Here is a 25,810-nt window from a genome sequence, read left to right as displayed (position 1 = left end):
CCTGGTTTGAAGTGTTGGCAGCCAATCAGATCCCAGCATGAGATCGGAAGGGGTCATGTTTCCTCTTCGTCCCTATATATACAATTGAAAGTTTATTTTAATAACTCCGCAACTACTAAACTGATTTATACCAAATCACAGAAAGGCTCTTCCCTGGAACAACATCTACCTTTCTGCCAAATTTGGTGTAATGCTGTTCAGCAGTTCAGGTTCTAGCCATACCTAAAGTTCCTATGGAAATTAACATGGGAAATGCATTTTTTGTACCCTCCCCCCTTTTTCATTGTCCCTGCTAGGCAGATCACCATGAAACTTTCCAAGTGCAACAAGAATCCCGGGGGCACTTTTAAAAAAAATTGCGAAGATTCGTCAAATTATGCCATAGATATAGGCAAGTCCAAAAACATTTTTCCTATGGAAACATGGTAATATATATATATATATTCACTGGAAAAACCATAGGTTTTAGGGAAAGTTATAGTTAGTTGGACATTTCACTCGTACAAAACCATAAAATTCCCCCATTATAGTTAGTTCAGCTAATTAAAACTCGCACCCCTGCAATGCACTGCTGATGATGTCACATATTACATCACTCATGATATGGTCAGTGACATCACTGATGACATCTCAAATGACATTACTGATGACATCACTAATGACATCATACAGTGACTGTGTGTTTCTGTAAAGTTTAAATATGTTTAATATATATAGGGAAAGGCGTATTGAAGAATGAGTGGGTGTATAAGTGTCTGAATGGATGATTTAGTAGGTGCGTGACTGACTCTATAAGTGAGTGATTAAACTTATCTTACTGAATGCATGGGTTAGTGAGTAAACTGTGTGAATGTCTGTATCCGTCTGTTGGTGTGTAAGCGGCCGCATGGGTTTGCGAATAGCTACATGAGTGTCTATATGGGTTATTGATTGATTGTCTGAGTATCTGTATGGGTGCCTGAGTGTTTGTGTGGGTGGGGTGTGTGTGACTCTGTACATATATGTGTAAGTGGGTATTCACTGGGTGCATGGTTTCAAGAGTGCATTTGTGATGGACTGTATGGGTGGGTGAGTGTGTGTATGGGTGTGTTAGTGAGTGAATGTATATCTCAGTTGTATATGTGTTAGTAACTACATATGTGAAAGGCAGTATATATGTGTGTTGGAGTATATAAATGGCTATAAGTGAGAGTGTGTGATTGTGAGAGTGGCTGTATGGATGAGTCTGTGCTTGTATCAGTGATTGTATAGGAGCGTAAGTAAGTGCTAGTATTTGTATGAGTAAGTGAGCTGGTGTGTGTATAACTGTATAGGTGAGTAAATGGCAGTGTGATTAATTATTTGCAAGACTGACTAGGTGTGTGAGTACCTCTATGGATGAGTGGCAGTGTGTGAGTTTCTATATAGGTGTATGAATGCATAAGATAGTCCTGTACTGAGTGACCATAAGTATGAGTGACTGTACGGGTGAGTGAGTGGATGTGTGTGTAAACCTAAGAATCAGTGACTGGATATGTAGTTATTGGTGTTTGAGTGTCTATGGTTTTGAGAATGGCAGTCTGTAATTTAGAGTGGGTGTATCAAAGGTTATATTAGGGTGTGAGAAGATGCATCAATTTATCACATGGATGATGTCATCAGTGATGTCATCCGTGATGTCATTTGAGATGTCATCAGTGATGTCACTGACCATGTCATGAGTGATGTAATATGTGACGTCATCAGCAGTGCATTGCGGGGGTGCGAGTTATAGTTAGCTGAACTAACTATAACGGGGGAATTTCTATGGGTTTGTACGAGTGAAATGTCCAACTAACTATAACTTTCCCTAAAATCTTTGGTTTTTTCAGTGAATTTCTAAGGTTTGTTAAATGCTAATTTCTAACTATAACGTGCCTGAAACCTATGGTTTTTTCAGTGAATTTCAAAGGTTTTTTAAATGCTAATTTCTAGCTATAACGTGCCTGAAACCTATGGTTTTTTCAGTGAATTTCAAAGGTTTTTTAAATGCTAGTTTCTAACTATGCCCACAGAGGTAGCATATGTGAAGAAAGAAGAAAAAACGCACAGAAAGAAGCAAAAGAAATGCAGAAAGAGGCAACAGAAGTCCACAAAGACGAAGAAAATTGCAGGAAGAAGCAAGACGTGCAGAAAGAACCAACAGAGGAGTAGAAAGAGGCCTTGTTGCAAAATCATCCTGTGCCCACAACTTTTTCGGACGGGTACTGGTGGTAACTGACTCTGACTAACCAGGCCTAGAGCCAGTGCTATACAAAAAGACACTACATACACTAGGGAACACTATGCGTTGGGGTACCCCTGTGATTAGCATGACCTCCTCTGTGAGGCCCTAGTACATAATAGGGCAGGGGGATTCAAACTACCTCCTAAAACATACCACGGGGCGCGTTTGCACAGTGGTGAAGGGAGGGGGGGCCTGAGGTGACATGTGTGCAAACACGCCCTGTGGCGCGTTTTAAGTTGAGGGATAAAGTCCCCTTGAATCCTGAGGGTCCCTGGGGTCTAATTAGCCTACCAGGTACCTCCAGTAAGCGCCACAGAGCTGCGTTGCAGAGAGGTGAAAAAGGGGCATGGCCTGGACCACCTCTGCAACGCAGCGCAGTGGAGCTTACTGGAACCACCTGGTGGGCTAGTTGGCACCCAGGGGCCCTCAGGATTGAAAGGGAATGAATTTCCCAACTTTAGCTGAGGACCATGCTTTCCCTCATCTACACTCTATGTCGGTCTTCTGCATCACTCCCATGCAGCAATCCTCACTCAAGCCCGAACTCCTACCAAATAACCACACCCATCCTTCTATCAAAGAGCAACTCTCCTCTGCTTTCTCCTTTTCCACTTTTCCTGTAATCTACTTTTTCCCATAATCTACTTCAATGTAGTCCTTTCCAGTTACCCTTCCTTTGTATGGCATTTGAATCTGGAAAACCAATACTGACCCTTCCAGGTTTGAACCTTACCAAATTTTCCTTATCAATCCATCATACGATTCCAATTCTATTACCTTTCCCCAACATGCTTTAAATCAGGACTAGTCTGCAACCAACTTGAAGCATATGTAGACCTTGGGACTCTGCCACTCATCAATCAAAACAGTGAATTACTCACTACCCCATTAATGCTTGTTCAGTAGGTCCACATCAGGTCTAAAATAGATACACTTTTGGCTGCCATCTCCAAAGTCCCCTTAACCAATCCATTTGCTCTCTGAATCATACTGTTTGATTGGGGATTGTAAACGAAGGTCCAATGATGCTAAATATTGTACATCTCAGAAAGTTCAACATATCTTCTGAGCTCCACTGTGTACCATTGTCAGTTATTAAATTAGTATGCAATCCTTCACTTTTGAAGATCTTCTTTTCGTCACTTATAGTACTAAACGTTATCTCATCTCTCAAAAACTCAAACTCAAGCCATCTTTTCTGAACATCTATTAAGACAATAACGAAGTTCTTAATGTCTGCCAACCCCATTGGCTCTATAAAGTTCAAATGCACTGTAATCCAAGGAGCCCCTGGATCCTGCAAATGCTGTACTCCAACCCCACCCACTTTCAATCTTTTTTTGATTTTTGTTGAACACCCCTCATGCCTTAACTCTCTGCACGGTATAATCATACGTTTCATCACCAAACCTTTTCTTTGAATCTCCTCAGTGTCAGCATTTGACCTAGATGCATCTCATGGACCAAATCAATAATGCTTTGTCTAAGACTTGCAGGAGGAACACATTTCTCATCCCTTATCACTACACCCACTTTTATAACCATGTGTTTCTCCTTCAATTTCATTAATGTTCTACCTCTTAGTTCCAAGCAGCTCTTTTTAACTTGCCCAAATAAACTTTCTAATCACTTCCAGCAATTAATCACCTTCATCAGCAGCTACCGACCCTGCCTTTGTGATGGCTCCCTTACACTCACTCACCACATCTTGGACACTAATCACCGTTTCTTCGCACTGCAACAAATCCTTGTTCTTACCCACCATAACATGCCTCCTGGATAAGCAGTCTGCTTGTATGTATCCCAACTAGGATGGTACTTCACCTTACACTTGCTACTCTGAAGTTGTGCTGCTAATCTCACTAATCTGGTAGACATTTTCATTGCACCACAAGGCAACAGCACTTTTGAAAATGATTTGTGGGCAGTCATCAAAGATGCATTTAGACCCAAATGTAAGCACAAGAGTACTCATAGGCTCATGCTGCTGAAAAAGCCTCTCTCTCAATGGCCACAAATTTCCTTTCACTAGCCGTCAAAGATGGAGAAGCAAAAGCAATGGCTTTCTGTCATCACAGAACTATGATTGGACAGCACCAATCCTACATGTGGTTGCATCTACGGTGATATATGCCCTCCTATTAATCTAAAATTGAGCTAGAAACTTCCCTTCAGCGATTTCTTTCTTTCCTACTTCAAAAGCTATCTTTTGTAATTACGTCCATTCAAAAGGTTCCCATTTGCATAACAACATTTTCAAGGGTTCCATTTCCCCATAAAAATGATGCACACATTTTGAGTAGTACTCAGTTATACCCATGAATGACTGCACCTGATCTTTATGTCAAACACACAAAAGGTGATGGGAAGAATGTTTGCAATTTGTCTTACCACAGGCCATCTGACTACACTTGATCTTTATATCCAACACACAAAATGTTATGGAAATAATGCTTGCAATTTGTCTAACCACAGGCAATTGCTCTGGGTAGCATTCAACCAATTGTCCACAATGCCACCTCAGTTTAGACCAAGCCACATTTAGTTCCAGTCACATGCAAATCAGTATTGGTCATGCTCCAAAAGGAACAGTCCAGGTAATCCCTGGACCGGAGCACTAGCAGCCCAAGACTAGTTGCGCAATCATTTTGGCTCTTCATTCGGTTGTAGCTTAGTTCCAGTTGCCCAGTAAGCACAGGACTCACGTCTGAGTATACCCTTGCTAACTTTTGTGTGTTGGATGTAACGCCGTAAGTACAAGGGCATGCTACACCAGACTGAAGAGGCCCAAGGTCATCATTAGCTCAAAGCGTCCATTTTAGTACAAGTTTTTACCACTGCTTTTGACCTTGTCAGTGTAAACAACAGTAAGTTGAGACTCGAAGGTTATACCTTAGATATTTTTATAGAGCCCTAAAATATCAAAGAGCTAGGTTGAGATCACTCAGATGTACCTCCATTCTCAGTGCGGTTCCCAGCATGGCACAAATAAATCAAGAGTGATGGACCCTTTGGAAACATAAGTAGATTTCTTTCTCCTTTTTTGAGCTAGCTCAGGAAATGCGGTGGGGGTAATTCCCAACATTCCTAAAACAGAACAGTACTTTAGATGTATTGATTAATAGTTTTCGGTTTGGGAGATGGTATGGTTCCCCTTGAACTCTCCTTATTCCTCTTATTGGTGATATTTCAGGCAACATATGCACATCAGTCATCTTGGAATGGTTTGTCTTAAAACAAAATTACTTCAAAATGGCTGCTTTGCTCTGCACATGCATGCAATTGAGCATGCACTGGCAGACATCTAAGATGAATTTTAAAACCATCCAAAGATGGTCACCCAGTGATACAGTGGCTGACAGTGAACAGAGCGAGGTGGCTGCAGGAGCAAGCGGGCCCTGAGTCCTAACTTTTAATAAAGAGAGAGTGATGGGTGGGAAAGAACGGGAGCAGGGATAGACAGAGAGGGAAAGGTATTTCGTCATGACTGCAATGCAAGATCTTTATAATTCAGTCGGCAGAGAGGGTAGGTCCCAGGCAAATATACCACCAGGTCTACTTTTTCCTTGTCTGCAGCTAAGAGCGGTCTTCAGCCTCTCCTAAGGGGCATTTCACTCTCAATTGCAGGATGGGATCCCCTCTCTCTGAGGCACAGCAGGTGCAGTATTAATCTTTTGGAGTGGACACTCTATACTTATCTTTTGGACCCCACTCTCTTGTCTAATAGTATAGGCATCAGCCAGGTCCTGATGAAATGTCATTGACTGTCCTGGCATCCCGGGCATGAAACATGTGGACTTTACTCTACACGCACTTTAGCTATCAGGGTACATTACTAATTTGGATAGTCTTCTTGTTTTTAGTGTGTCAAGGGACCATCATTCTATTAAAGTTCCTTTGAATCCCTTAGACTCTTTCAAATCACTTCTTGCACCATTCTGTACCACCACCTCACTTGCATTCATCATACGGCTTGAAGATCAAAAGATCTCTGCTAAAAAGCCCTATTGAGGGGACCACTGGGCATTGCAGTACTGGCCCGATGAGGAGCACCCGATGATGAAGCATGACACCCTACCCGGTGTGTGAGGGCACTTTGATCTGATCACCCGGATCCTCCAGGATCCAGCTGGTCGGACCTCTTGATCCACCTATTAGGGTTCACCTTTCCCTTTGCTTGCGGAACTGCCCCCTCTGTGTCTGTTATACATTGTTATGTTATATAGTTTTCTAATGCGCACAGCTACTCCAAGGAGTGTCCCGGCGTGAGCACAGAGGGACTGAGATGCTCATCCGTACTAAACAAAGAGATAAGTTTTTAACAATTTTTTAAAAGCCACAGGATCTTTAATGTTGCGAAGCGCAAACGGAAGAGCATTCCAAACCTGGGCCGCCATGACGGCGAGGGAACAACCACCAAGCCTGTGCCGACAGAAACGGGGAACCTTTGCCAGAAGAAGAGCGGAGGAGCATAGCAGTCTCCCTGGAACAGAAAAAGAGAAACTTTTCTGCAAATAAGTTGGCCCAAGACCATGCAGAGCACAATGGGCGATGGCAATAGATTTGAATTTTACCTGGACCGCCACAGGAAGCCAGTGAAGAGAGCGAAGATGACCTCGCACACTGCTTCTTAAGGGGATCTCTAACAAGAGCCGAGCCGCCGCATTTTGCACCACTTGGAGTTTATTAAGGGAGTATGCTGGAATCCCCACATAAAGAGCATTAGCATAATCCAGGCGGGAAAGAATGAGCGCGCGGACAACTGTCTCTTTCGCTGCCCGTGGGAGAAGTGAAAGAAATCTTCTTAAGATTTTGAGGAGACCAAAGCAACACCCTGGAAAGTCTCTTGACTTGGGTGGCGAAAGATAAATTATCCTCAAACCAAACTCCCAGATTCTTAGCAGTGCTACTGCTAGTGGCGGAAACTCAGATGGCCGGATCAGATCTCTAAAACCAGGGGGAAAATTGCCATACAAGAGGATCTCCGACTTATCTTCATTACATTTTAATTGGGCGCCCGCAAGCCACTTAAATACCGAAGACAGGCAAAATTGAACAGAAGCCACTGATTCCTCATCCTTTTTCCAGGTGAAAAGTAACTGGGTGTCGTCAGCATAAGCGTTCACCTTAGCCCCCAAAGCCTCAGCCAACACGACTAGAGGAGTAAGATAGATATTGAACAAGAGAGGGCTAAGGGACGACCCCTGAGGGACCCCAGTAGTAACCGACAGAGGGGCAGACGCTGTTGGTGGTAACCAGACTTGTTGCACCCGACCCTCCAGAAAGGACGTAATCCAGCCCCAGGCCGACCCTGATACACCAATCTCCGAGAGTTGGTCAAGCAACAAAGAATGGGGACCTGTGTCAAATGCAGCCGACAGGTCAAGCAGCACTAAGGCTACTCTCCCGCCGGCATCAAGGCACTCTCGAATAGCCTCAGATACTTCCACCAAAGCCAATTCGGTACTGTAAGAGGACCGAAAGCCCGACTGAGCTGGGTACAGAATGTCAGCCCTCTCCACAAACTGAGTCAGCTGTCTATTCACCACCTTCTCACAGACCTTGGCGAGACTGGGCAGAAGAGAAATGGGCCTATAATTCCCAGGAATCAAAGGATTGAGGGCAGGCTTTTTTAATAAAGGAAGAATTTTAGCCTGCTTACAGCCGTCTGGGACTCGGGATTCGCACAGAGAGTAATTTATAATGTTATTCACCTCAGGATTAATAACCTCCGCTGCTGCCGCCATAAGTCTGGCAGGGCAGAGGTCGGCAGGCGAGCCGGATTTTAATCCCTTCAAAATTTTCAGGGTACTAGGCAAATCAACCGGGTAAAAATTACCCAGAGAGTGCCTAAGGGAGGTGGGAGCAGAGGCAGACGACAGAGGACCTTGGAGGAGCATTGGTGCAGGAACTTTTTAAATATCGCTCCTTGTCCCTCCTTTTGATTATTTCCTTATAATTCAGTGAAAGGATACAGTTTATCCAATCACAATATGGTGATATCAAAACGCTCCAACAAACACAGGGATAGGGAGGAAAGCCATTGAAGAAGATGCAGGGAACTAGAAAAGACAAGAAAGCCATTGAATCAGGAGCAAGGGACAAGCAGCACAAAGCCAACACTTAGGGCCATATGTATGGGAAAGTGGCAGAGCGCAGCGCAGCAAGTCACTTCGCTGTGGTGCGTCACAGGGAAAGGGCAGGAATGCCCCATATTTATCCCAATATGGTGCATTCCTATTCTTTCACCAGCACTGGTGCACAATGGGCTGCCTAGCACCAATGCAGGTTCCCTTGCAGAATGGTGCAAGGGTGCATTCGCTGCGTGTGGGATGGTTTTTGTGCAGGAAGAGGCACCTTCATAGAAAGAGAGGAAGAAACCAGGAGAAATAAAGATATTTTTCCTTGTTGTTCCTTCCCTGGGAAGGCTTAGCATTTTGGCTCATTCCCAGGTTTACAAGTTCTGGTAAATGTGGGAATGCTTGGGAGTTGCGTAGGAACACCAATGCAATGCCCATGGAACACCCTCCCAGGGCAGAGTAACGCAACGGAATGACTTGCGCTGCGTTACTCCTGATTTATGAAGCCACTCAGGGCCATACAAAGTGACCTTGAGTGGCTTTATAAATCTCATTTTTGAGTTGTGTCACACATGTAGTATTTTGCGCAGTGCAAGCACGATACAACTTGGCTCATAAATATAGCCCGAATTGTTCTATGGATGCAAGAGATCTGTTGCCAACATACAGCTGAAGCTATCTGAAGTGAGGCCTAATAAAAAAAAGGGTAGTATGAATGATCCCATTGGGTGTCTTTAAGAAAACTCACCTTGTTGGCACTGTACCTAGCCTATTTAATTTGACTGGACTGACAATATTTGGACTTTGCGTAGTGCGAGAGCTCTTCTTGGTTGATGAGTGCATGTGTTTCCCTTAACACATGAGGCTATAAGTTGCTGGGGATTGCATTCAAGTTCACTATATTTTGCTTCTGAGCTGCAGGCACACAACCTGCCTTTTCCTTTGTATGAGATAGCTAGTAGAGGAGGCAGGCTTTGCTAGGGCCGGACTGGGAACCGAAACCTGCCCTGGCAAACTGCTCGGCCGGCCCCCCTGGGGTGAGGAGAGGGGTGCGGCCGAGCTGTTTGAAACTTCCGATTTCAGCCGATTTTGTTACCGGGGGCTGATATTGCCGGCGTCCGGTAACAAAAATGGCCCCCCAGGGCCTAAAACCGGCCCCCACCCTGGCAGCCTATTGGGAAAACGCTTGGTGCCCACTATGGCCAGTCCGGCCCAGGGCTTTGCCTTTGAATGACCGCCCCTGGCCCTGTGGCGTAGAGCTGGGGAGGGGGGTGTCTCCAGCATACATGACAATATTTTAGAACAGGAAAGTGGGAGATTTAAAAAACAGAATCGGGGCAATGTATTTTCTCCGTTGACTTCTATTGAAGCAGAGGCAATTTTGGGCAGAACACAGCTAAAATAAAGTTATTTTTGGCTTCAAAACTTGGGAGTCTCCCGTCTGAAACGTGTCTGTGGCATGTATGCTCCTGTAGGCACCGAGGTAGTTGACAGGGCTGGACTGGCCTTAGTGGGCATCAGGCGTTTCCCCGGGAGGCTGGAAGGGTGGGTCCGGTTTTCCTGTGGTGGGCTGACTTTGTTACTGCGGGCAGGTTTTGTTACTGGGGGCAGGTTTTGTTACTGGGGGCAGGATTTGCAGCGAATCTGCATTATCAGTCCCCAGTACCAAAAGCAGCAGTGCCTCCCGGGGGGCTGGTCTGACAAAACCGCCAGAGGTGTTTTGAGCTCCCAGTCTGGCCCTGGTTGTTGCCCCTAGGTATTTTAATGGGCACTTCAGCACAACTTCAGAGGAGCACCAATAAGCTCAGAAGTCTCCTCATTCGACCCTATTGGCGAGATTTAAGAAAAACATAAGGGACTTATTTACAAGCCCCTTGCGCCACCGGTGCGTCACTTTTAATGGGAAAAAGGAATGCACGTGCTGTGCAAGGTGCTCATAAATTAGCCCCTAAATATATTGTTCATGTCTTACAACCAAGACAGGTATTTGAGGAATGTGCCCGGTGCTAATGACCCCCTTCATCGGCTATCCTGCTGATGTTATGTACTTTCACTAATAAAGACACATACTAGGAGGTGCAGCAATTCCTTACAATTTCAGATAAGACTTAAAAAATTAGAGTACATATAGCTCCTATGTGATTACGTCATCAGTTGTAGTCTTCTTGATGGGCAACAGGCGAAGATGTATGTAGCTTAATTATGTTTCCTACGGTAGTTTCTCGTTCAAATTCACAAATATTCTGCGCGTCCTTATAACAACAACCTAGAGTTCTTCTTGTTTTCGCAGCTGACATTTGTTTCGCAGAAAAGACCGCTTTCTCAAGTAAAAAAAATATTCAAGTCACATTCAATCAGTCAGATTTTTTTATTAGACTTTAAACTAATTAATTCTTTTTAATATTAATTCACAGAGCACGATGCTAAGTTAATTCTTACGGACCCATGATAGGGTCTGTTTTCTTAATTCTGAATCTGTGTTTCCTGCTTGGTGTTTATTTCTTTTCAACTTGAAAATATTGTTCAGGTCTCTTTTCCCAGGGTGTCTGGAACCATGGGCGACCAGTTTGGGTGAGGACAGCATTGGTTAACGTGGGGAGCTAGCCAATGATTAATAGCCTTTCCTGGGTTCATCCTTTCTTAAACGAGCAAAGGTTTACGAAATTTCGAAAAGCTTAGAACTCTCTACTCATTTGAAGGATTTGGCCTTTGAGGGACAAACTGTCATAAGGCGCGTGCTATGGTGGATAAGATCTGCACAGGCACTGGCATTGTGAAGACCCAGCTTTCCCAGCTTTAGGGGAGGTGGTTATTTATGAGCCTGTCCTGTCTGCAGATCAGGAGACAAAGGTTCTTAAAAAACAAAAATAAGGGAAAACGACAACCAAGGAGAAGGGTGCAAAGGTATTCCCCGCAAAGAAATAAAGAGAAAAAGGGAGGGAAAGAAAGAGAGAGAGGTAGGGCTGGACAGAAGAGTTAAAGGAAGGGCATATGAAAATGAGAAAGAAGCTGTGACAAGAAGAAAGGGCCAAAAGGATGAAAGGATGGATGCAAGGGTGTAAGAACTGACGGATGGAAGTGCAAAACAGCATTTGCATGGGTGGGTGAAAGAAAGTGGCTGGAGTGATGAAAGGCCAGGTGAATGGTTGGATGAATGGACATCTGGATGGAAGAGTGAAAGGATGTATTGGTGGATTGATTAGAGCTGGATACATTGGTGGCTGCATGGAAAAGAATGGATGGATGGGCAAAAGAATGGATAAATGTTTGGAAGAGTTAGTGGAAGGATGAATGGAAGATTAATGATAAAAGAGTGGAGTGATGGAATGGTGAAAGGATGGATAGGTGGAAGCATGAAAAGATGGATGGATGGATGGATAGATGGATGGATGCATGAAAGGCTTAGAACGGATGGAGAGAAAAATGGGATTGAGGGACCTCATCTACAGTGGGTAGGACTTACTCTCTTTGCTCACTTGACTGTGCTCAAAGTCTGGATCAAAGTGGGAGTATTTTAATATTCTGGCTGCACCCTTGTGCACAGACATTCCCTCATCTCTGCCAAAGTTACTATAATTAACTGTCTGGCATCAAATTGTGAAAACCTGCCTAGACGTCTGAACACTACTGGAAGGCAGCCTGACCACAAACATTTTGGGGTAATGCACAGAGAATTCTAGCATGTTGAAATCCAGTGAACATTACTCAAAATCTATAACTTTGAAGTGAAAGTGTGCATTTTTTGTCATTAGGTTTTTATTGTGTTTATAAACCACTTTTACATTTTACTAAATTGGCGTGGGACCTTTACTGAGTGTTTTTTTTTAATTCTAGTGTTATTTTCATTCTGCTTGTATTCTTCAGCCTCTAACCTACCTTCTAGTGCTAAACTGCTATCAGAGGGCAGACATGGCTAGCTCAGAGAAACAACGATTTGCTGATTCCAAGCTAGTTTTTCACAATGGTATGACTTTTCCCTACTGGGATAACCCACCTTCCTACAGTTCCTAAATCACTGAGCTATTTTACCTGACTATGATGTAAATAAATGTTTCTGCAATGAAAGCATTACCCACTGAGCTACATTGCATAAACCAGAAATATGTGACCTGCATGTTTCAAGTAAATCTCCACAACGCGCATATTAGCCTTCAGAACTATATAATGATTCAAAACTACAAGTAGAGATTAAACACAGATCTATGCAGCAAGTGCTTTAACTACGTGAGTCAAATTACTAGTATTATTCCTTGCAAAATAGATCTCTGCAGCAAATGCCTATTTTTTAAAACCATTATTTTATTGGGTTTCAAAAACAGCTGAGTAAAAACTCTCAAGACTGTCATAGCTGCAGATATTTCATATACCCACGTAATATGCACACATCACCGTTAGTATAAGAAGCTATAGAATTCCCACCATTTGCCCCAAATATTGCGATGTTTCTGGGGACAGCTTCTTGCAGCATTTTGGGACAGAAAAGTCCTCTGCATGGTAATGGACGTGTACTCCTGCCCTGAGTGCCCAACTGTGCCGTTGTCTGGATCCCTAATGCTGATTTTGGATGTCGTAGGCAATCACGGATCATGAGTGTGCACCATGACATAGGTCTGGCTAAGGGACTGCGGTCCTGTTTGACAGGGAGGGGGGCCCAAAGCCCTACCCTCATAGGGGTGGAAGGTTACTGCCTTCACCAGGAATTATGCAGCATGAGTGTGGTGATGGCAGCATATTGTGTAGTGATCAGTGGGAGTGAGTAGACCCTTTTAAACCTATATCACTTAAGTGAGGCCTTCAGGCTCATGCATATCTTTCAAGTTCCGCAGCTGTGTGCTTAACTAGCCCCTTGGCCTACATTAGTTAGATGTGAAGTGCTATGCAGTGCAGGAGTGGTGACTATGCGCTTGTTGTATGTGTCCCTAAGAAGGATACAGTGCAGACCTCGAAGAGTACTGTGCAGTGCATGGATGGTGAAGTGCATGTACTGGTGTATGTGTACCTGTGAGGAGTACAGTACATGAGAGATGTAGTGCTATGCAGTTCATGCATGGTGAGTGCATGTACTGGGTGTGCGTGTACCTGCGAAGAATACAATATATGTAGGGTGTAGTGTTATGCAGCGTGTGCATGGTGAATGTGTGCGTTTACTGTATGCGAGCCTGCACATGACACAATACAGAAAGCCTGCAGTACTGATCAGTGCACACAGAGTGAATATGTGTGCTGAATGTATGTGCCCCAGTGATGGCACAATACATGGAGGTGACAGTACTGGACTGTGTGTGTGTGCTGTGTACATACATTGAGTGCAAGTGTGCCTGTAATGGTACATTACATGGCGGAGCCTGGGTTCCATTTTGGGAAGCTCAGGTCTGCCTGGTGGAGACATGAAGAGGTAGAGAAATCTCCCCAAAAAGAATAGTGTATTATTGCATTCATGTGAGCTGGGTGGGACACACTGGAGAAGGGAGAGACTCCTCCAGTACACTTCAAAGGGTGCTCCTTGATTCAGTGAGAGATCACGAGGAAGGGGCCTGACATGTCTCAGGACAGAGATTGGACTGATAAGGGAATCATAAAGAGTAGGGCTGGGAGCCCAGGATTAAACCTTTGATACACATTTCCCTGTGGCTGACATTCAATTGTGGACTTTAGTCACTCCTATAGTCTGTGTTGTGGAATTTCAGGTTTGTAGTCTCCCCTGCTGTGACAGGTGGCCTTTCAAGAGGAACAGGGAGAGAAGAAGTGGGTACTTCAAAAGAAGCCAGACCCCAGCATAAAACTTCAACAGCCCAGATCCAAAATTACATTTAGTTTCTGGAAATGGACTATATGAAGGGAAAACTGAGACTCCAAAAATTGTCATCTGCCAAGCAGCCAGATGGGCTGTGTGAGGAGGGGAAGCATTGCAAGACCTCTGTCGGTACCAGGACTGGGGGCAAAGGCCTGCTAGTCTCCCTGCTGGGTAAGGAACAACAACCAGGGAAACCAAGACCACCTGCTCCGGCCTGGAGCACCAGTGCCTACCTGCTTGCAAGTGTTTCCCATGAGGAAGTGAAGAGTTTTGGAGAGAGCGAGGTCCAGTGGAGAGCCCTCTCGAGGGGACCTCCGGTGCAAGGTTTGAAGAGACGGCTGCAGCACTGATTGGGTCATTGCCCATGTGCAGATTCAAGTCAGAAACCCCTGTATGCCAGGAGAGGGCCACCGTGACCCACAGAAAGAATATCATGCGGTGAAGGCAAAGACTGTGAGGCACCATTGTTCCGAGCCAACATGCCAGGAGGTGCCACCGTGGAAATATTATCTGAGAGCTGTGCAGTACCATAGCGGCAAGCCCGTATGCCAGCAGGGACTGCCGTGGTACAGACTGCGGAGCAGTGAGGGCCAGTGCCTTGGGTAGCAGTTGTGCGGCAACCCCATATGCCAGGAGGGGCTGCCAGACTAATCGTGCTCTGAGGATGGGCTCAAACCCGAGAAATGTGAAGCCCTGATGGCCCGTAGGTCAAAAGGAGCATTGAGGAATGCACCTGACCTGACCCTGTAGACTGAGCAAGAACGCTGTGGATGCATTGCTACATCACCGGGATTCTGATCACGAGCATCAAATTCAACCGCCCCCCGTTGGAGAGGGCAGAACTTTCCGTGCCTAAGGAGCGTGGAAACACCTACGATCGCTGCTGGAGCTAACCACATAGGTTCAAAGGAGAGCCTGCGATGGCCGAGTGCTGTTGTGCCTTCCTCATGCAGCCAACTTACTGAGCAGGACCAGAATCATGAGAGTGCCCTTGGACAGGGCACTTGCTAAAACGCTGCACGCTTCCTCTCTGCTGGAGCGGGTTAGACTGATTATAGCCCTACCGGTCTCCAGCAGGCTCGCTGTTAAAAGCGATGAGGCTCCATGACACTTTGAACTATTTCCTAAGAGTTGGAGTGGAATTTTAGGCCTATTAGTGAGCATTCCCTGGATGTGGCAACCAGTGACTGGGGAATAACCCCAACCACATATTGTGAGGAGAGGGTGGGACAGGGATTGGCGAGGTAAACACTAGAGCCTTAACCTCAAGAGTAAAATGTGTTGTTGTCTATAAATGTCATAATCTTCCTTTGAATGAGTAGAGTTAGAAATAAAATACTTATTTTTATTATAAAAATAGGTATTTGACTGGACATTGAATTAGTGATACTGCTGTGCTCTCTTTGAGTTATGAGTTGTGTTCACTAATCTTCACCCACAGCTGCCCACTAGGGATCCTTAGATTGCGCGTTCATGTCTACGACTGAGAGTCAAGAGTAGAAGGGATACTTGGCCCAGTTGCTCAGGGTCCATAGTAGGTCGGGCCCCAGGAAATCAGGAGTAAAGGACCTCAACCCCCTTGGTTGGGCCCAGTAACCCCATGGCCCTCTGAAAGAGGTTCTATTATAAGGAACAAGGAGACCCTAGGAGTCAGAAGGGACCAAGGGTGTAAACATTATTATAAAGGAACAGTGGTCCCATTCAATTCGAGTAAATTAAGGTGCCACAATTAGTACAATGAAAAATTGGGTTTTATGTTGGAAGACAATGCAAAAATAACTAGAAAATTACAGTAAATATTGAGAAAAGTAAAACAGTGAGTGAGTTGGTGGCAGGGTAATAGGAAATCAGCCGATTTCCGGTACCCAGGCAAGTGATTTAAGAGGTGACTTTTTGGTGCTCAAAGGTAATTGTTAACAAAAAGTCAGTAAAACATTTCATACTCCGACATTTCAATTTGCAATACACTGGAGTTTAGAAATGGTTGTCGACGACGTTTCGATCCCTTAACGAGTGGTGGGATCTCTTCAGGACAAGAGAATGACAATTAATTGCCTGGGAGGTAGCAGTGCCCGGAACGGGAAGAAGATGAACCCCAGTTGGTAGTGTGTGATGCGCAAACGCGTCAAAACCAACACTAGAGAGTGATAGTGTTGAAGTACGTGATCCGTAGAATTAGGTGTAGGCGGGAAATGGAGCCAGAATCAAGGTGAGACACTTCAATAGAGAAAATGGCCCGTCAGAAATTGTCTCAGACCGGGGTTCGAAGGATGTTGCAGTTCCGTGTGGGCGGAGAAGTGAGCCAAGAAGTAAAATTGGTCCGTCAATTGCGAGCCAGGTCTGTGCTGAATTTACGAAGGGAGTTCCGAGGCAGCCCGACCGACCGTGTCGGAGCGTTCGGAAAATTGCAGCCGTGGGGCGGTAGCCCGGATAATGAAGGCACGGAGGATAGTCGATAGTTCCGTTGCAACCCGTATAATACCGCGATAAACCTGAGGAGCTTGCGAGGATCCGGCTAAGCGTCAAGGTGCGGGCTGACGCGGGCCGATTTCCTATTACCCTTCCACCAACTCACTCACTGTTTTACTTTTCTCAATATTTACTGTAATTTTCTAGTTATTTTTGCATTGTCTTCCAACATAAAACCCAATTTTTCATTGTACTAATTGTGGCACCTTAATTTACTCGAACTCTGAAAGAGGTTCTGACACATCGTACAAAGATTCTTCCTGTTTTGTACACCCATCCATTGTTGAATGCAAGTCTGCTAGCTTTGGCGGTGCTGAACCACCCTAAAGTTTCACAATGTCTCCTTTGATCAGTAATAACCCAATGCCAACCAGGGTGCATTATCTTTTCTGCCATTCCAGATCTTCTAGGATCCCCAGTATGGCCACCCGGGGGGGGGAAATGGTTCAATCGGTCAGGCGAGGTTCTCGATAAAGTATGGAAGATCTTTCCCCAGTAGTCAGCAAGATCGGACAACCCCCTATAATGTGAAAAAAGCCCCCTGTTTCCTGGAAACAACAGGAACAATCACGCATCAAATGCCTTTCGGCACACCATATCCTCACAGGCATAAGATAAGTGGTGAAGATATTTTTGCTGAAGCTGTAACTGTGAGGGGATGGCGAGTACCTGAGGGGCCATACATGCGTCCTTCCAGTTACAGTCATCCAGCTGGCCAACTTAGGCAGCCCATTTGGTTCTCATGTCCCCAAACAGGTCCAACCACTTGCAAAATTGAAAAATGCCATCCTTCCCAAAGAGCCCCATAAGAATCTTGCCCTCCAATAAGCTCAACTCAGGAGCTGGGGCCATGGTGTCTGAATATTGTGCAAGTTTGTGTCGTATTTTCAACTACTTGTAAAATTGAGACTTATGAAGAGTGAAATCTGTACTTTGTCCCTTCCTGCTGCCCTGCTATAAGGGGAGCTCCAGTGTGATGTTTCTGTCCCTCCCGGTAAACCTGAGCGTGGACTGCCATACCAAAAACATCACCAGTGTAACCTCAGGAAGCATTTGAGGAACAGGGAAACCGTACAACATATCTATAATTGTGAAATAACACATATACGCCACTTCCAGACCAAGGCAGGATCAGACCCCCTCACTCAGCCAATTATTCGCCACCAAAATATAGGAAGGCCAATTATATAAGCGAATGTCAACCATGACCATTCCACTATCATAGGTCAATTGTGCACATTTTCCCAATGCAATCCGGGGTGATGTCACAACCCAGATAGGATCGGATTTTGGTCAGAAGGTTACTGAACCAGGCCTGAGGAAAATTCAATGTAATATTTTGTAGAAACAAAAATGTGTGACAGGGCCATCAGCTTAAAAAGAGTAAATCTGCCCAGTATGTTCAAGGGCAGCTTGGTCCATCTGGACAGATCTGTTGTCAGGCAGTGTATGAGTAAGTCAATATTATGACTGCATGTGAGGTGTGATCTAGGGCATTATAGATCCCCAGATACTGAAAACTAAGCATGCTGACTGGCAGAGGTGATCACCATTCCACTGCATCCAGTTCCAACTTCAAGGGCACTAGAATGGATTTGGCCCAGTTCACCTAAAGGCCAGACACTGTGCTGATGAAGTTCATAATTTGTATCAGGTGAAGGCCAATGACGAATGGTTGGGAGAGAAATAAGAGTACTTTATCTGCATATAAAACAATCCTGTCCTCTATTGTCACAATCCCAGTCAAATCGCCAAACCTGGTCATCACACCTAATCCCTACTACGAGAGGATGAATGGGCAGCACAAAAAGAAGGTGGGACAGAAGGCATCCCTGCCTGGTGCCCCTGTAGATCAGGAACTGCTACGAAAGAACACTGTTTACCCGGACCGCTACTTATTGGTGGGTATACTGAACATGCACATAGGACATAAACTTAGACCAAAAGCCCATCTGCAAGAGCATCCCCCTAAGAAAGCCCCAAACCAAATGCCTTCTCAAAATCTATAAGCAAAAGAGCACCTGCATCCGGGAAGAGGTGAATATGAGCCAATGCCATATGTACTCTGAGTACACAGTGCCTAGTACAGAGGAGGGTTATAAAGAGGCACTGGTCCATGTGGACCAGGAGAGTGAGCACCTAAATTAGTCTATTCGCCAGGACCGTGGCATACAATTTCATCCCAGTGTTGATAAGAGCTATTGGATGATACGACACACAGCAATCTATTGACCTATGGTTGCCAAATCTAGACTGGGGGGCAGCCACCCTTCTGTATTGCCTTGAGATACATATCTAGTAGGGGTGAGAAGGTAAAGGAATTGAAATCGACTGTAGTACTCAACTGAGTATTCACGTAGGCCATTGCATTTTGCCAGAGTTCATCTCCTTAAGCGCCAATTCTATTTTAACTTGCATAATCGGCTGCTTCAATGCCACCCTTTCACTAGGACTTAACCGCCGCACCAGGAACCTGCCATAAGTGGGGAAGATTGCTCTCAAGGTGGAAGCTTATATCCTGTATAGAGGGAGTTGTAGGTAGTAGTCTACCAAGACACCTGCAATCCCCGCCGCAGTGTAGATCCGGCTGCCCTCCGTATCCAGGGTATGAGGGACGGGTCTAGAGTCCATATCCCTGGTAGCTAACCCAAAAAATTATTTTCATTATTTGTTTACCAATTTATTGACCCTTAAGGAGGAGGCTATCCAATACTACCGGGCCTCCTCAAGGCAGAATTGTCGCAGAGAAACACAGAGAGGCCCTCTCAATTGCTAAGCGGAGCTGTGTTTCCTCATTCTGGTGGTCAGTATGTTCTCACTCGAAAGCAAAGATTGATGCCTCCAGTTTGAGAACGTGACACTGTTTCTCCCTTTCCTTACCTCTCGAAAAAGATCTTGCAATCCCCTGAATAGTGGCCCTTCTCACCACCCACAGAGAGCCAGGCAAATCCACACAGCCTTTATTCAGATCCAGGAAAATCTATATTTGCTGCCTTAGGAATTATGGACATTGTTGGTTGAGCAGGTACCAAGCATTAATGCGCCAAATTGGGTGCTCGCCCCACTCCGGGTCCCAAAATGGACCATCATCTGGGTGTGATCGGAGACGCCCCATGGTAAAATGGATGCAGCCGTTACATGAATCATATCAGTAGCCTGTAGAAGCAAAAAGCCTGTATGATGCATTGTATGGTGTGCATATATGCATGAGACTGAGGGTTCCATATCCTCCATCCGTCACATAAGCCCAAGCTCTCCATTCAATCACTCAACCGGCCCTTCCCACCCTGCTTCGCCCCTCAGGGGGCTGTGGAGTCCAAGTGCGGTATCACCACATCATTAAAGTCTCCTTTCACTACACTGAGTCCTTTGGGAAACTCCAGGATTATTTGCTGAATAAACTCAAGGGTGAACTTAGCTAGGGTATGAGGGACATACGTGCACAACCGAGAGGACTGCATGTTTCCACTTCCCCCATGGTGGGTGGGGTTGCACTTAACCCTTCCATGCTTCGTCGTCCAATCCCGGATGGCCTCATGGGATTTAAAGACAAAGGATTTAGAGTCATGGATTGCTTTGAGTTTTGAGGGGTACAGTGGCATGTATTGGAGTTTCATCACTCTTAGTTTTTATTTAACCTTATCATAAGTTTTCCATTTGTATTGAACCTGTCATGTATAATATGGGAAGATAAGAATGCAGCTAGACTAAAGCACAAGATCCCCCATCACTTATGCACTCTGAAGGTTTGCATCTCTGTCCTTCTAGCTGAGAAGCCTTGTGATCACAGTTCACAGTGGCACAGCCGGCAGACTGCCTCAGTGATCTATGGGCCCTCTGTATGACAAAGCAGCTGGAAAGGCAATGCTTGGGCTTCCAGGTTGAAGTCTACTGCTCCAGAGTTAGCCGCTCCACCCCCTCAGGAATTCCAACAAAGCACAGGTTGTTTCTTTATGACCTATTCTCTTCATCCTCAGCTCAATCTTCCAGGGTTTTGGAGGTCGTTGACAGCTTTAGTACCATCAATTTGAGGTCCTGCACTGTATCTTTGAGCAAAGAAATCAGCCCTTAGCCTCCGAGACTCTCTCTACAGTATTATGGCGGTCTTGGCGGAGCAGGGTGACCTCCACCCTATCATAAACCTCACTAATCATAGACTTCAAGACCGACCTAGAGGCCTGGATGGCCTGCAGAATGCCAATGGTATAACCTGTGTCTGTTTGTTGCTGGGATGAATCCCCCTTTCAGGATGCCCCCTACGAGTCCAACACAGGTGCCATTAAACCTATTGATTTTCAATTGTGACTGAGAGGGGGCGGGCCTATCCCGCCCCATCTCCCACGTCACAAATGAGTGATGTCACTGAATCGGCATGGTCTCAGAATTGAGAAAGCAGCAGAGCCCGAACACCACTCAATACCCAATGTCTCCAACAACCCCCGGTAGCAGTCCAAGGTGCCAGAAAGGAGAAAAGAAGGGGTGGAGAGCAGAAGAAGCAGAGCAACCCAATCCCTCTGCTACAAGATCAGGGCATGTGCAGATGTTCCAGCAGGAGCTGAACACCAACTGACCCATGACACATCCACACCCCAACCCCACTCATAAGGGGGTAAGTTGCACGAGCAGCAGAGGGCCTGCAATGACTCACACAGGTGGGCGAAGGGCCTGGACTGCACTCTGTCTCCGCCACCCCCTGCAGGGGCCATTCTCCTCATGCTGATGTCAGACTACGAGGTCCCAAGCACTGACAATGCACCCAATCCTGGGCTCTATCACAGTATGTTAGGGCCAAAGTGCAACAGATAACATGAAGAGGGGCACCAGTCCAGTGCAGACCCCAGGCCAGGCGTGCTGCCCTGCAAAGCAGCAACACACCACGCTGCAGGAAGGATCTCTAGGTGGCAGCTTGGCCGTGTCACGCTGCCCTGAGCCACCCTCCTCAATTCAGGGAGTCTAGCTGATGGTGCAGATGTTCAGGGTCTTCATAGCGTCAGCCTCTATCACTGAAATCTCATTGCCAGTTTGACCTGGATCCACATGGACCCCGTTCGCCCAGGCTCGCCAAGCCTCTGATGCCACCATTGAGACATTTCCTGGGTCCTCTCCGTTATGTGAGTCTTGCTGGTCTGTGGCCACTGCGCTCACCAGCCGGCAACTGGAGCACCATCCAATATGCTGGTTGCAGCCGCCATAACACCAGCCCCTCAGAGTCTATGCCTCACCCGCTGGCCTTCTTCTGACACCATGTACACTATGGAGGGCACTGGCAAATGGAAACCAAGCTTCCTCCGGTGTTCCCTGAAGTCCCAAAAATAGTGCCAGCAACCAGGATTATGAATTTTGCAGGCAGGCCGATGGAAGTGCAGACAAGGATGTTGACCCGTGCCTAATTTGAGCCACTGGTTTCCGGTGCTCTGTACCAGCACTTAATTGTCAACACCTGTACTTATGAAAGTCTGTCACATGGTGGTGCTGTTTGTCTAATTAGGAGAAGAGCACAATGACAGTTGTTTATTATTTCAATATAGATTAAAAATGACTGCCACCTGCTACCGAAGCCATTCTTATGGCTTTGGCATACCTGCCAACCTATAAACAAATGCCATCATGTGAGGATAGGGCGTGGCCTTGGAGGGGTGAGGCCTCGTTCCAAGAGCTACCTAAGAAGCACTATGCCCTCCACCAATGCACCCACGCTCTACCCTCTACCAATGCACCACCCCCTCCCAAAAAAAAGAAAAAACAAAAGGTCTCTGGAGCTGTCCCCGATGTCTGGTGGTGTTTTCATTGGCTGCTTACAGCCTCCAAAGACAAGCTGGAAAGCCACTCTGTGCAGTGCTTTCTGGCTTGTATTCCCTGTTTCTGTAGGATTTCAACTCCCCACCATGTGACCGTGTGAAGGGAGCCGAAATCGAGTGACAAATGGTGGCATCGTGTGAGTTAGCAGGTCGGGTGCCTCAGAATGTCTGAATTTGCACACTTGCAGGAGTGTGATGGGTAGTAGTTGTGTTGGTACTGTCAATAACAGCGATAGCAAAGGCAATGGTTTGTGCGAACTGCAGTGGCCTCCTGAGGAGGGCCCTGACACATATTTTTTTTAACAAATTAAGCACTTACAACACGTTGGCCGGTCAGGCCACGCCTCTCAACCTTAATATATATCAAAGTGTACTGTAGAAGTGTTCCTGAGCCAAACCAGCTTTACTCACATTTTTTTCCAAAGTGGCAGTCTCTTTGAAGTAGAAGTTGTCAAAATAATACATAGTTCCACAGTCATTAAACAGCTCCTTGCGACTCCACCCCATTTCAGCCACTAGCCTGAATCCCCAATTACTGTGATCCCTAACTGAACGATTTCCATTTCCAGTTGTGGTTAAGGCTAAGCAAAAATCCCAAATTTCATGCATAGGGCAAGTACTACCCAACGACCATCGTGGTGTTTTTAGGTCGAGCTAGGCAGCGCATGCGCTGCTCTGCGGCATGCTGTATTAGAGTATAGAATAGGAGCATAACACACTGTCCACCCTTATTTGTCATTATCTTGTGTCATTGCCCTTCGTAAATGCTGGCTTCTGATTTGTTATTAGGCTTTTTAGTCCCTACTTAGTATCGCCTTGTCTTCATTTGTAACCTTTGCCACTGGATTCAAGCGGGCCTGGCTGAAGAAGGCTGAAATGCCAGAAACAGGTCCTAGGAAGCTTGTTTCCAGTCTAGGGAAGGCATGGCTTGGCAGTTCGGGCTGGACTGTTCCCATGAGGCACAGGGTCAGACTGATTTGCATATGGCCATGTGTGAACTGGGGTGGCAGAGTGGGCTAAAGAACGGTGATGGATCAAACCCAGATCTGTTGACTGGGTGTGAGTGTTTGATTGGTTCTGATGCTCCGTCCATCACCACCACCTTTTGTACCGCTTTGTTCGCCATAAGTTGGCAGGGTATGCTCAGATGTGAGTCCCTTGCTCACTTTGCCACTGGATTCTAGCGGGCCTGGCTGAAGATGGCTGAAATGCCAGAAACCGGTCATAGGAAGCTTGTTCCGGTACAGGGAAAGGCATGGCTTGGCAGTTCGGGCTGGACTGTTCCCATGAGGCACAGGGTCAGACTGATTTGCATATGGCCATGTGTGAACTGGGGTGGCAGAGTGGGCTAAAGAACGGTGATGGATCAAACCCAGATCTGTTGACTGGGTGTGAGTGTTTGATTGGTTCTGATACTCCGTCCATCACCACCACCTTTTGTACCGCTTCATTTGTAACCTCCCATGAGGACTAGCCCGTTTACTTCGGTTGTTACACGGTACGTCTTTTTTACCTGTAAGCACTATTTTGTTTAATGAGTTTCTCCTACTACAGGCATGACATGTTATCCTGCAACATCCATGCAGGCTTTCACTTTGCAAGCAGCCCATGACAATGGTGGCAGCTTCTTTGAATGGGTCTCGCATTTACAATAGTTTCAGCTATTGGCATTGTAAATGACAATGCCTTTTATTTATGTGTTAATTAGCAAAACAGATACATAAAAGGCTTTGTCATTTACAATGCCAATAGTTTAAACTCTGGCAAATGCGAGACCTATTACATTGAAAATGCTTGTTTGAAATGACGCCGTGTTGTAGCCTACAAATGCGTGTCTGTTCTGTCCCTGTGTAGATGGCCACCTTTATCTGTGAGCATGCTGGTATGTGTGTGTCTACCTGATTGTTTGTTCTCGTCCCCATGTGCGTGTGTGGTGTGTTTGTGAGCCTGTGTGTCACTTTGAGTAATTGTGTTTGTGCTTTTCTGTGTGCTTCACATCTGTACCTGGGTGCGCGCGTGTCTGTCTGCGTGCTTGCGTGCGTGCGTGCGTTAGCACGCCTTCCTCGGAGTGACTGGGTTTCTATTTTAAGCTCTGCTCTGCTCTCCTCCCCTAGGGGCACATCGCCAGAGAAGAGAAACCTGATCAGCCTGTTAAATAATCGAGCGGGAGAAAGGCACCGAAAAATGCGCAGGTTCTCACAGCAATGTGCAGCAGAGCCGTGCAAGAAAGGCATGGGGAGAATAGAGGGCTGAGCCCCAAATCTACCTGGACCCCGGCACATGGCGGGGCGTGGGCACGCGGAATTTGAGGGGACTGCCTCTGTGGGGAAACCTCGATAGGGAAATTGGGGTGTTGCAGGGGGTCATGTAAAATGAATAGATGCGTTCATCATTGTTGCACAGCCCTGCTGACAGATACAGAAAGGTTTCTCTGTGTTACAAAGCAAAGACAGAAGATGTGGTAATTACATTTCTCTCAATTAGAGTTTGCATAGTCGCAGCATCTGTTTGTTTCTCGATAGTGGCGTGAAACCTACCAACAAAGGCTGTCAGGTGCCTCGAGGCGTGTTCCTTTTTCGCGAGGAAATAATCTCACATTTCTAAAAAATATATTTAATCGTCTCGTAAATGTTAATAAAGTGGAAGTCATTTTATTTCTCCTTAAGACATGGTCACTGGCGCAAGGAATAGAATATACAGTTGCGTGTTCATGTCAAGGTTGCTATAACAAGGCAGAGCATGGACGTCATTTAGGGGTCTCCAGGGGTCGCAGCTTAGGCCCCTTGCTACCCCTGGCACTGCCTTTGCGACCCCTGGCTTCAGAGGTGGCAAAATCAGTGCCTGGGCTGGAACGCAGGAGCAGCTCACCCCAATGGACGTCGTTTAGTGCTCCATTTTCCTGGTTTTCTGCAAAAAATGTATTACAAAAATAGTGAATAATATTACTCACTATTAGTGTAAAGAAAATAGAGTATAATTAGCTGGAATATGACTAGTTACGGTAAGTAAAAATGCTTTTAAATGTATGTTGTATGCGTGCTTGCAGGTGAGTGTGTTTATCTAATAGAGCGTGTGTGAATATGTGTGTATGTTTAACCCCTTCGCCGCGGTGGGAATTCCGCCGCGGCGCTGGGGGGGGGTTTGGGGGCACTGCGGTGGCGCCGTGCTCATTGCGGAACCACTCCGTCATGAGTCACGGTTGAGCTGTGCTCATGACGGAGTGGTTCCGTCATGACTCCGCCCACGGCGCTAATCGCCCGCACAGGTGGGGAATTAGCGCCGCGTGGGCGGAGCGGCCGCCAACGGCCGCAGCATGACGGAACCACTCCGTCATGAGCACACGGCACCCGTGGCTCATGACGGAGTGGTTCCGTCATGAGCAGGGAAGGAGTTAAGCATGTGTGTGTGTGTTTGTGTGTGTGAG

Source organism: Triturus cristatus, chromosome 10 (genome assembly GCF_964204655.1).
Source record: "Triturus cristatus chromosome 10, aTriCri1.1, whole genome shotgun sequence".
Taxonomy (NCBI): domain Eukaryota; kingdom Metazoa; phylum Chordata; class Amphibia; order Caudata; family Salamandridae; genus Triturus; species Triturus cristatus.
This window is presented reverse-complemented; position numbering follows the sequence as displayed.